This window comes from Rutidosis leptorrhynchoides, chromosome 7, assembly GCF_046630445.1.
Source record: "Rutidosis leptorrhynchoides isolate AG116_Rl617_1_P2 chromosome 7, CSIRO_AGI_Rlap_v1, whole genome shotgun sequence".
Lineage (NCBI taxonomy): Eukaryota > Viridiplantae > Streptophyta > Magnoliopsida > Asterales > Asteraceae > Rutidosis > Rutidosis leptorrhynchoides.
Window position 1 is genome coordinate 318,319,601 of NC_092339.1, and position 9,733 is coordinate 318,329,333.

The window sequence follows — 9,733 nt, forward strand, 5'->3', positions numbered from 1 at the left end:
AATTTATTTATTAATAAATAAAATTTTATATTAAATTTATATAATAAAATATACTTTTATATATATTAAGTAATAAAATTTATAGGGTTCATTTAATATCATAAAGATAATATGATAGGTATTATTAAAGTAAGTTATTACACGTAGTTAAATATGTTTGTATCACATATTTATTTGATAAGATAATATCTATAATGATAGTAAGTAAAAGTTGTATTATTTTGTAATAATAATTATTATTAAAAAAATATCAATATTTATAATTACTAAGATGACATTATGATAAAACGATAATTCTAATTATGATAACTTTAATATTTACGATAATTTTTAATATTATCTTTAAAATAATAATTCTATTTAAAATAATAATAATAATGATATTTTATAGTAACAATGACATTTTTATTAAAATGATAATTTTTGTTAAAATGACAGTTTTAATACTAACGATACTTTTAATAATAATAGTAATGATAAAAATAATAAGAACGATAATTTTATCTAAATCAATATCTTATAATATTTTAATTTCATTATGATACTCTTACTCATTATTTTCTAATCGTTTCGTTTAATAGATTTTAATCGTCTTTTATATCGTGTTCATAATAATGATAATAATAGTAATCAAAATAATTAGGTGTTACAAATATTTGTTTTAATTACACTAATATTAATAATGATAGTTACTATAACATTATTAACGATAATACTAATAATTATCTTAATGATAATATAGTAATAATAATAATAACAATAACAATAACCATTTTTAAATAATGATATATATATTAATAATGATAATAATAATAATAATACTAATAATAATAATAATAATAATAATAATAATAATAATAATAATAATAATAATAATAATAATAATAATAATAATAATAATAATAATAATAATAATAATAATAATAATAATAATTGGATAATAATAATAATACTAATTATAACTTTAACGATAATAACGATAGTAATAATAAAAAAAAATAACAATTTTTAATGATAAATCCCTTTTATTGATAAAGATAATAATAATCATAATAATAAGATAAAACTAGAACGACGATAAAAACGACGATAATAATAATCATTTTTAATAAAAATATCGAAAATTCAATTGATTATAACTTCTAATCCATTCATCGAAACCATTCGATATCTAAAGGAAAAGTTCTTAATTTTTCGCTAGCTTTCCAAGGACATGCATATCTTATACCTTATCTCAACCGCAAGTGTAACTAATTCAAGATTCAACCTAACCTGTCTAAGGGCAATATCAAAAGTACAAGCATGCATAATCCTAAATACTCGAGCACTAGTCAGGGATACACTATTAGTATGTAAAAGTTAAATTATGAGTACTCACATATCAATATTGAGATTCAATATTGCAGGAAAGGTACGTAGACGCAACGGAAATGATAAACACTATATTGACCTCACGAGCATACCCATGAACCATACTCAATCACCTCCATAGCTATAACCCATAATTTCCTTAATCCTATCCTACTCAAAAAACAATTTCAAAACCACTCGGACAGCACTCTGTCGTAATATTTTATGTATACTAATAATATCTTGAAATAATACGGAGTAAATATATATATGTAAATCGATTGAGAGAGTTTAGAGAAAAATATTTTCAAGTTTCTATGAAATAATGAAACCTATTGAATTCTATTTATAATAGATTTTTGAATTATTAAAGTGAATTATTAAAGTATGAATTATTAAAGTGAATTATTAAAGTATGAATTATTAAAGTATATTATTAAAGTATGAATTATTAAAGTAAGAATTATTAAAGTGAATTATTAAAGTATGAATTATTAAAGTGAATTATTAAAGTTAAAGTAAAGTAAAAATAAAGTAAAGGTAAAGTTTAAGTATAGTAAAAGTATAAAACTATGTACGTATAATACGCGTATAAATATATATAATATTAATTTAAATTGTTATATATATTTAATAAAATAAAATATAAATATCGTTATCTTTATCATGCTAGTTAAGTAATGAGTTGTCAAAAGTGGTTCTAGATATTTATAAAAGTTATATACGTTTTAATAATAAAGTTCTTTTTAAACTGAAAACGTTTTTGTACGTTTGAAACTAAATAGATCAATCGAGTCTTTATGAGATTCAATCTTCCACTATCCTTTGTCTAGTTCTCAATGATTGACAATTTGTTCTTATTTATAAATCACTTTACCATTTTCCGAATATTGTTAAAATGGAAAGATTTCTCAAATCAACGTGGGCCTTTCAACAGAGACTTGTAATCATAATTCAATATATCTGATAATTCAATCATTTGATCTTATCTTCTAATTCCATTGATAAACATTTTGAAACAGATACAATCATATAAAGTATTTAATCTAATATTTTGTTTACGTTTTAAGTTATAATATATATACACATATACATATATAATCATATTCGTTTAGTGGTTCGTGAATCGTTGGAACTTGGTCGAGGTTGAATGAATGTATGAACATAGTTTAAAATTCTTGAAATTTAACTTAACAAATATTGCTTATCGTGTCGGAAACATATAAAGATTAAAGTTTAAATTTGGTTGGAAATTTTCGGGTTGTCACAGTTGTTGGGTTTTATATCTTCCCTTATATTTCGATGTCCCTGCTTCCGTATCTCTATAATTATTGACATACATAGTTAATACTCTCTCCTATTTGCTGCGATTTATACTCCTATTTCTATTTCGGAGCTTCATGCTTTTGTTTTCTTTTCGCACGTAATGGTTCAGAATTCGTAGGTATGGAGTTTCGAATGAACATGACTTAACGTTCTGAGAGAGAAATTAAAATAGTACGATTTTGATTGGTCAAATTACCAGCAGTCACGGAAAAGACCGAATCATCAAGAAAAATATTTTCTTGATATTTTTAGAGGTTAAATAGAATGAAAGAGTTATGTAACATGGCACATGATGACGGTATGGTATGTGAATCATCATGTTCCATTAGAAACTCAGCATGACTTACTGTAATATAATCACGTTGATCAAGTGTCATAATATTATACTAACTCATGCTTCAGTTCCCAACACTACTTCAAAAATATTCATATTTTAAATTCGAATTTTTCAGAATTTAAAAACTAAAACAGTTTTCTTTATGGTGTAACGCAGATAGCGCGAATAGATAAATGATTTCAGATAAGAATAGTCATGAAAATATCTTCAGAAATATCGAGAATATTTATAATGAAAGATATGATGATATCTTAGAATTTCTAATATCGAAGGATGATGAAAAAGATTTGTCCGTAAAGGTTTAGAGTCACGAGCAAGGTATTCGTTAATGACTTCAACAAATACTGAATCATTTGGATTCTTTGAAGGCATGTTTAGTCTTTGTGATTTGTCCACAGTCTTTGATAATGCTAAAAACGAACATATATTTCATAGCATTATCCCTCAAGAAAGACAAGCTTTTAGTTGCTATTGTTCTATTTACAAGTGATATTCGTTTAAATAATAAAAGGTGAAAACAAAAGACAGATTCGACGAATTGAAGACGCAAACGACTAAAAAGCTCAAAAGTACAAAGTACAATCAAAGTGGTTCAAATTATTGATGAGAAACGTCTAGAAGTTACAAAAGTACGAGCCGCGTAACACAAACTACAAGATATTAAATTGTACGCAAGGACGTTCGAAAATTCGGAACCGGGACCAGAGTCAACTTTCAACGCGCGACGCAATGAAGCGAAAATTACAAGTCAACTATGCACATAAATATAATATAATATATAAATAATTCTTAAAATTATTTATATATTATATATATTTAATAAAACCGTCGACAAGAAGAAAACAACAACATGTGAGCTCTCCTAGCTGGCCATGCGATCGTATGGCCAGGAAGAAGAAAATCCATGCGATCGTATGGCCCCAATATGCTGGCCACATCTATAAATTTTGAAGTTTTAGTCGAACAAAAACACATCTTTTTCTCTTCTCTTCTATCAACGTATATATATATATATATATATATATATATATATATATATATATATATATATATATATATATATATATATATATATATATATATATATATATATATTATAATTTTAATTTTAATTTTAATAATAATAAGGGTATGTTAGCGAATGTTGTAAGGGTGTAAGTCAAAATTCTGTCTGTGTAACGTTACGCTATTATTAATCATTGTAAGTTATGTTCAACCTTTTTAAATTAATGTCTCGTAGCTAAGTTATTATTATGCTTATTTAAGCCGAAGTAATCGTGATGTTGGGCTAAAATATTAAAATTGGGTAATTGGGCTTTGTACCATAATTGGGGTTTGGACAAAAGAACGACACTTGTAGAAATTAGACTATGGGCTATTAATGGGCTTTATATTTGTTTAATTAAATGATAGTTTGTTAATTTAATATAAAGATTTACAATTGGACGTACCTATAAATAACCAAATACAGTCGATCGGACACGATGGGCGGGATATTTATAAGTACTAATAATCGTTCATTTAACCGGACATGGGAATGGATTAATAGTCAATGGACTCATTAAAACAGGGGTGAATTATGTACAAGGACACTTGGCGTAATTGTTAGCAAAGTATTAAAACCTTGGGTTACACGCAGTCGATATCCTGGTGTAATATTTAAACAAAGTATTAAGACCTTGTTACAGTTTAAGTCCCCAATTAGTTGGAATATTTGACTTCGGATATAAGGATAATTTGACGAGGACACTCGCACTTTATATTTATCACTGATGGACTGTTGTGGACAAAAATCAGACGGACATATTGAATAATCCAGGACAAAGGACAATTAACCCATGGTAATAAACTAAAATCAACACGTCAAACATCATGATTACGGAAGTTTAAATAAGCATAATTCCTTTATTTCATATTTAATTGCACTTTTAATTATCGCATTTTATTTAATTGCACTTTTAATTATCGTACTTTTAAATTATCGCAATTTTATTTTATCGCACTTTTATTTATCGTACTTTAATTATTGTCATTTACTTTACGCTTTAAATTAAGTTATATTTATTTTTAATATTTTATATTAGGTTTTAACTGCGACTTAAGTTTTAAAATCGACAAACCGGTAATTAAACGATAAAAACCCCCCTTTTTATAATATTAATACTACTTATATATATATTTATATATTTACAAATATAGTTTTAAAAATATAGCGTTAAACTTGGCGAGTTCCCTGTGGACGAACCGGACTTACTAAAAACTACACTACTGTACGATTAGGTACACTGCCTATAAGTGTTGTAGCAAGGTTTAGGTATATCCACTCTATAAATAAATAAATAACTTGTGTAAAAATGTATCGTATTTAATAGTATTTTCTTGTAAAAATTAATAGTATTTTATACACACCTCGCATAACATCAAGTATTTTTGGCGCCGCTGCCGGGGAATTTGATTAAACGCCGGAAGCGAAATGCTATATATATAATTTTTTTTTTATTAAGTCTTAGTTTACTTTTGTAAAAATACACTTTTGTAAAAATACGTTTTAATTATTAAAAATACAAAAATATAAAAAGAAAAACAAAAATTATATATTTTTAATAGTTTGTTAAATATATATAAAATTATAAAGTTTATTTATTTTTATTTTAGTTCTTAAAATTTAAATTTTTATTTATATAAATATTTTATAAAAACAGAAAATTAAATTTAAAACAGAAAAAAAATATATAAAAGAACTCGGCCCGAACACTGTAGCAGCCCAACTATCCGGCCTGATTTCTGGATCCATGCGACCGCATGGAAAATTAACCATCAACTCATGCGATCGCATGAGCTGAGGTGACACACCTGATACCTCTGACCTACTGCATTAATTACGGAGTATAAATTAATTATAATTAATTAAAACCCTAATTAGGGTTATTTATTTAATTATTTAGTTTTAGTTTTTAATTAATTTGTATTATTTTGTTTAATTAGTTTTATTAATATATAAAAATTAATACTTTTATAAATAAATAATATAAAAATAATATTTTTATAAAAAATTGTACTTTTTACAAATTTAAGTTTATTTTTATATTTTGTATCTTTTTATTTGTTTTAGCGTAATATTTGTATTTTTCGTTCGTACTTAGTTTTAAACTTAGTATTTTGCCGTAGTTATTTTTATTTCTAAATTTTTAAGTTTTGCCGTAAAATCCCTTACGTGCTTTTTCTTTAGACTAAGATTCAAGTGCTTTAGAATTTTGCGACGCCGTTTTAAGATTTTAGTACTTTTTAAGTTATTACCGTTTTGGATATAGTATTTCTTTTAAGCTTTAATATTTTTAGACGCAACTTTTAATTCTTAGTTTTTAGACTTTTAAGTTTCGACGCGCTACGTTCTTTTTATTATTTTTCGACCTTTTATTTTTCGATGTTTTTCGACGCGCTCTTTTTCTTTCTTATTTCTCGACGCTCTAGTTTTTAGGACATAGAATTTTCTATTTCTTCTCTAAAATTTCTTTAAATTTCGACGAAAAATTATTTTAAGTGGTTAAATTGATAGACATCCTAAATTTTCTGGTTTGTAGTAATAGTTGGATTTGTTAGTGGCGAGTTGTGGGCTTCCGATTTAAAGGGTCCTGGCTACCTGCTACATCTATTGGCTATTCGAAACGTGGGCAAAATTAGAAAAGTCTATTAATTTGATAACTTATATAATTTTTATTTTTATAACTAATAGGATATTCAGTGAATGCACCGAGCAAAACGTTCACCACCTTTTATACGTTCACCACCTGTAACTCGATCAAGACATCTAGCCAATATTGTCGCCGTTGATTTTTCTTTAGAATCGTCATCAAGTCAACCAAGTACTCCAATTCAAATTTCCGATAATCCATTTTTTGAGCCCGACCTCACAATTGAGAATCCGGAGGATATTCAGTGACAATTCAGAGATCCTGAACCATTAATCTTTCCTCCGGAACCACCAATCATTCAAACAGAAATTGTCGAGGAATAAACCATTAAAACAGAATCCTCTAGTGATTCAGATTCAACAAATTCAATAACGGAAAATCTGGAACCTCTAAGTATGGAAGACCGAATGAGAGCTAAACGCACTGGCCAAGGTCACGCAATTACTCAACCAGACATTAATGCGCCAGATTATGAAATCAAAGGACAAATCCTACACATGGTGACTAATCAATGCCAATTTAGTGGTGCGCCGAAGGAAGATCCAAATGAACATCTTCGTACATTTAATAGGATCTGTACTTTATTTAAAATTCAAGAAGTGGAGGATGAACAGATATATCTCATGTTATTTCCCTGGACTTTAAAGGGAGAAGCCAAAGATTGGTTAGAATCGTTACCTGAAGGGGCGATTGATACATGGGACGTTTTAGTTGAAAATTTTCTTAAACAATTCTTTTCGGCATCTAAAGCCGCGAGACTTCAAGGAGAAATTGTTACGTTCACACAAAAGTCAAACGAAACTCTATATGAGGCGTGGACAATATTTGGAAAATTATTAAGAGGATGTTCGCAACATGGTTTAGACACTTAACAAATAGTACAAATATTCTACCAAGGATGTGACATCACTACACGAAAAGACATCGATATAGCAGCTGGTGGTTCCATTATGAATAAAACCGCAAATGAAGCTTACAAAATTATTGATAACAATGCTTCCCACTCACATGAGTGGCACCAAGAAAAAGATATCGTTAGATCATCTAAAGAGGCTAGAGCCGATTCTAGCCATGACTTCGATTCCATTTCTGCAAAGATAGATGCTGTCGAAAGACGAATGGAAAAGATGACTAAAGATATTCACTCAATACGAATTAGTTGTGAGCAGTGTGGAGGACCACATTTGACAAAAGATTGTCTCAGTATTGAACAAACAATGGAACAAAGAGAAAATGTTTCATATATGAACCAAAGGCCTGGAAATAATTATCAGAATAATTATCAACCGCCAAGACCAATCTACAATCAAAATCAGAATTATAACCGAAATGTTTCATACAACAACCTACAAGATCCTAGTAATCAACAAGTATCTAATAATACTTACAATCAGCAAAGACCTATTTTTCAAAACAAACCACCACAAACCGATGATAAAAAGCCAAATTTAGAAGATATGATGTCGAAGCTAGTTGAATCTCAAACGCAGTTTTTCACATCTCAGAAACAAACTAATGAACAAAATGCACAAGCATTTAGAAATTAACAAGCTTCGATTCAAAATTTAGAACAAGAAGTAAGCAACCTAGCAAGGTTGATAGGTGAAAGAAAACCGGGAAGTCTACCTAGTGATACAAATGCTAACCCCCGGAATGAAACAGCTAAAGCCATTACCACAAGAAGTGGTATTACACTAAAACCACCTGAAATGCCTGTAATCTCTGATGAAGCTATTCCTACTCCACAAAAATCACAACCTGAACAAGAGAAGGAAACATAACCGGTAGTTGAAAAGGTTAATGAAGATAACACAATTAAGGCAAAACCTTATGTTAAACCATACTAACCACCACTTCCTTACCCGAGTAAAATGAGAAAAGAGAGACTTGAAGTCGAGCAATCCAAATTCTTGGATATGTTTAAACAAATAAATGTCAATCTTCCTTTCATTGATGTAATTTCAGGAATGCCTAGATATGCTAAATTCTTGAAAGATCTAATCACAAATAGAAAGAAAATGGAAGAACTCTCGGCTATTACTATGAATGCTAATTGTTCTGCAGTGCTGTTGAATAAGATACCAGAAAAATTATCTGATCCAGGAAGTTTCACAATTCCATGTTTTCTGGGTAGTCTTAGTTCAATAGAAGCATTGGCAGACTTAGGTGCTAGTATAAATTTAATGCCATATTCACTATACGCTAAACTAGACCTTGGAGAATTGAAACCAACACGAATAAGCATAAAACTAGCCGACCGATCAGTAAAATATCCTAGAGGGATAATGGAGAACATGCCAGTTAAAGTTGGTACTCTAGTATTTCCAGTAGATTTTGTTATTCTGGATATGGAAGAAGATTCTCGAGTTCCTCTCATATTAGAAAGACCATTCTTAAACACGGCTAAAGAAATAATAGACGTGTTTGGTAAGAAACTGACCCTAAGTATAGAGGACGAGAGTGTTACCTTTTCTGTTGATAGAGCCATACAACAACCGCAATCTGCAGATGATACATGTTATTATATTCAAACTATAGATTCACATGAAGAATTGTTAGAAGAATTTCCAGAATTACAAGGAATAGGAGAATGTTCTTTAGGAGAAGGAACTGAACCAATTGATGAAACTGAAATGTTAGCTACACTTATGGCTAATGGATATGAACCAACAACAGAAGAAATTCAAATGCTAAAAGAAGAAGATAGATATCGATATAAATCATCGATAGAAGAACCACCGATATTAGAGTTAAAGCCACTTCCAAACCATTTGGAATACGCTTATTTACATGGTGAATCTGAATTACCTGTAATAATATCGTCTTCTCTTACTGAAAATGAAAAATCTCGACTCATTTCTGTGCTAAAAGCTGATAAACCAGCTATTACATGGAAGATTCATGATATTAAAGGAATAAGTCCTTCGTATTGCACACATAAAATCCTTATAGAAGAAGGTCATAAAACGTATGTGCAACGCCAACGAAGACTAAATCCTAATATGCAAGATGTTGTTATGAAAGAAAT